Source organism: Microtus ochrogaster, chromosome X (genome assembly GCF_000317375.1).
Source record: "Microtus ochrogaster isolate Prairie Vole_2 chromosome X, MicOch1.0, whole genome shotgun sequence".
Lineage (NCBI taxonomy): Eukaryota > Metazoa > Chordata > Mammalia > Rodentia > Cricetidae > Microtus > Microtus ochrogaster.
The window spans coordinates 4,865,013-4,868,967 of record NC_022026.1 but is presented as its reverse complement, the minus strand read 5'-3'; the positions used below and the strand labels follow the sequence as shown (position 1 = coordinate 4,868,967).

At 31.9% G+C, this 3,955-nt stretch overlaps 1 protein-coding gene across 2 annotated transcripts in view; it reads right to left on the bottom strand.

The window, feature by feature from the left end:
* The window catches only part of Tenm1 (teneurin transmembrane protein 1), an 825,611-nt gene that overhangs the window by 806,264 nt on the left and 15,392 nt on the right, over nucleotides 1–3,955 (bottom strand). For both annotated transcript variants that reach the window (XM_026784949.1, XM_013350458.2), the window contains exon 2: nucleotides 2,193–2,245. The gene's annotated coding sequence lies outside the window, so the exon portion shown is untranslated. The remainder of the gene's footprint in view (nucleotides 1–2,192; nucleotides 2,246–3,955) is intronic.

Here is a 3,955-nt window from a genome sequence, read left to right as displayed (position 1 = left end):
AAAGCTAACTGAATAACTTTCTGAAACCTCAAAGCCCACTCCCACTGACTCACCTCCTCCAACAAAGCCAAACCTCCCAAAGCTCACTAACAGTTGTATCAACTGGGGATCAAGCATTAAAATATATGAGTCTATGGGGGCCATTCTCATGCAAACCACAACATTTTCTCAACCTCATTCAAACTTTTTTTAGAGAGGATCCCTCACTGAACCTCTTTTATCTTACTGATTCAAGGAGAATCTATTATCCAGCAAGCCCTATATATTGCAATATACCATGCTTTTTTAAAGTGGGGTTCAAAAAGATCAAACCCTTATAGGTCCTAATAATTAAGCTACAAGGAATTTACAAAGGTACCCATCTTTCTAGACCCAACGACCCACCCCAATTTTGAACTACAGGGTTTTTGAGCAGTGAGAAAGTTATTATTTGTCTCAAAGTTTTTAGGATAGATGAGAAAACTAAAGAGAAATAACCCAAGTAGAAATGTATTATTAATAGAAGACTAGGAGTAGAGTCCAGGTTTTCTGGTCAACAACAAGGACTTCTCTACTATTTCATGTGTTCTTTCTAAAGAATGAAAGGTAGATGCACTCTGAACCATCTATTTGGTGCCAATAAATTTTGTAAGTGTGCATCCTTCAGGTCTGTCAGGGATATTTCCCTTTAATTATGCTCTATCTTTTTCACATGAGCTATAAAGCTTCTGTCTTATGGAAAATATATTAATATCACACAATAGGTATATATAACTCTTCCAAATTAAGAGAATTACTTTCACAAATGTTATAATATGTGAAAATTTTGATTTCTTCCCTATAGAAACTTTCTTGTACATTTGTTACTTAATTTTCTAATCATAATTTTTGTTGCATAATTATCTTAATCTTTTCATATTATTATTCCCTTTAAAGATAGTACATTTAGAAGAATTGCAAATAGGATTATGTGTAATTTCATGGCAATTGGCCAATATATTTTAAGTTCATGCTATAGGCTCATTATAACTAGTTGAACTCCAATTAATAATATGTTTAACGCAATATTTTTATTTTTAATATATTTTTTAAATTCTACAAATTCTAAGGTTTTAAAAATCTCTGTTTTTGTTATACTTCTATATTTATATAGTTTAAAAAGGATCAAGTGATGTCAAAGACTTACCAGCTCACCACAAATTCAGGTCATCCTTTCTTTTTTACCACCTGGACTAAGAATTCATATTCGATTTATGGTGTATAGCACTGCCACAGATAGGTACCAAATGGTTTTTGAAAAGCAGTGTTATCTATTTCTCAGTTACAAAAACTGAATAATGACTAACATTTTAACACAATTAAAGTCATGAGAGAGGATAGAAGGAGAGGGAGAGCAGCAGAGAAACATGTATGGCTCAATAAAAACAATGAAAAAAAGCAAATACAGAAGATTTTATGGCAGTGCTAAAAACATTATAAATGAAGGAAAGAAGAGAGACTTTAAAAAAAGAAATGTAAGATATGTCACAAATCTTTCTACATTTTCTTATATTTTCTAAGAAGCAGAGAACTGCCTCTAAAGCACTTACTCAGTACTCTAGTTGAATAATAGCTACATTAGTTATTTATCAGAAGAAAGAGTACAATGATTTTTCATGGTAGTTTCTTAGTGAATGCTCCTAGGATGTGTGTATGGAGAGATGATGAAAAGAAGAAAAATGGAATGGTAAAAATGCAATAATTTAGTCAATATTCAAAAATTCATATTTAAATGTTTCACCTGTGACTTTTAAAAGAATCATAACATGTATTCCAGAAGGCAAATTTTGTTCTGTAGTACATGTTTTGAATGGAAATATTTGTTTCATTGATAGAGAGAAATGACATATTTATTGTAGTCCATGAGAACTATTAAATTTGCAAATATCCTCATTGGCAAGTGCTATTCCCACCCACTCTACATAGAGTCCCATTAGTCATGGAAGCGCTTGGCTTTAGTTCCTCTGTATAAAAAAGGTCACATCATTAATTCAAACTTGTAGGACAGTTTGAACACTTTGCTTAGCAAATATTCTCTTAGTAATGGGGTACATAGACATGTTTATTCATAAAATGAACAGATTTCAGAAAATTTAAAGTATGCATTTTAATTAAAAAGAACCTCAATAAATATACTCTATCATTTCAAAAATTTTAAATTAGATTGAACATACCTTATTAGATCCAGTAGAGAAGTTAAGCAGAATAAAGGTCACCCTTGTGATTCCTGCAAATAAATTAGGTCAAATTATCTATCAGAAATATGTACAAAAGGTCCAATGCAGTAATTCTATGAGGGAGAGGTGTTGATACACACACACACACATACATACACACACACACACACACACACACACACGTATGTATATATGATGAGAAGTAAGTCTGGAGATGGGACTAAATATACCAGCATAATTTATTTTCTCATTCACAAGGGAAGTAGGTTTTTTGTTTAAAGGTCTGCTTGAAACTTCAACTACATTGATTACATTGCTAGTAAAAGGAGTCTTGATTTTATTATTTTACTGTGCATTGCATGGAACTTAACTTCTTAAGCATGTAGAAAAGCACTCTACCACTGAGTCACACTCTAGGCTGAAGACTGTTAATTGCAGGGTATATACCTAGTAATATATAGAGTTCTTGTCTATCCACATATAACATCATTTAATTTTTATTCAGCATTTTAGATGATATGATATCATTAAATATTAACCAACATAAACTTTATAGTAACTGTAGTTTCTTAAGGTATAGTAGTCACTTTATTATATCCACAGCCTTCAGATTCACACTTCATCTATTTCTCCAAATAAGTGCTGCATACTTGGAAAGCTGGGGCGCAGAGAACTTCAGTAGTTAGTATTAACTGCCCTGAGTCATATCTATGGCATGTGACAGAGCCAGCATCAGGATACATGGATTTTCCTTTTTGCTTCATGGTTTGATTTAATGACTCACAATGGTATCATCATATAACATTTATAAAAATGAATGTAAAATGTGTCCATTGATTACTATGCTTAGTACTTGGACAAAAGCTTTGGTTTAATAAAATAAACCATCCTAACATGCTCTACTTTATAGATACACAGCTTCCCTTGATTTACATAATATTCAATATATAGTCTAATGATGGTTAACATATGAACTTAAAAAATAAGTAATGTAAATTGACACATTTATGGGAAACATTTTGTCAATAGTTGTTAAACGTTTAAGAATGCAGTTCTTTTGATTTTTTTCTAAATTTTACAGTAATAAAGAAATAATAACAGTTATCTACAAGGAGCTGTATATAATAAGTTGCATGAAAAGTAATAGGGACTATCTCAATTCTAATATTTATAATTTTGTTAAATAGATCAAGTTATAGTGACATAATGGGTTACTAAGTAAACCACAAGCATGGTATAGGGATATTTAAGACATGTCAATTGTTTCTTAATCTAATTCCTACCTATGTTTCCAAATAATGTTCTGAAGAGCTTAGAGAAGGCTTGTGTGTGTGTTTGATGCATTTTTTAATAGAAAGTTTTCTCAAAATATTTGTAAATAAAAGCCACACAAAGTTTGTAATGCAAATATTTTAGAAAACTGTTTAAAAACACACAATTCTCATTTGTGTATATTGAATTATCCAACTTCTCCATAATGAATGTATAGACACGTATCAAGAGATATATTTTCATTCTTGGAGAGGTTGTGGAGAAAGGGGTACACTCATCCATTGCTGGTGGGAATGCAAACTTGTGCAACCACTTGGAAAGCAGTGTGGCGGTTTCTCAGGAAATTCGGGATCAACATACCCCTGGTCCCAGCAATACCACTCTTGGGAATATACCCAAGAGAGGCCTTATCATACAACAAAAGTATATGCTCAACTACGTTCATAGCAGCATTGTTTGTAATAGCCAGAACCTGGAAACAACCTAGA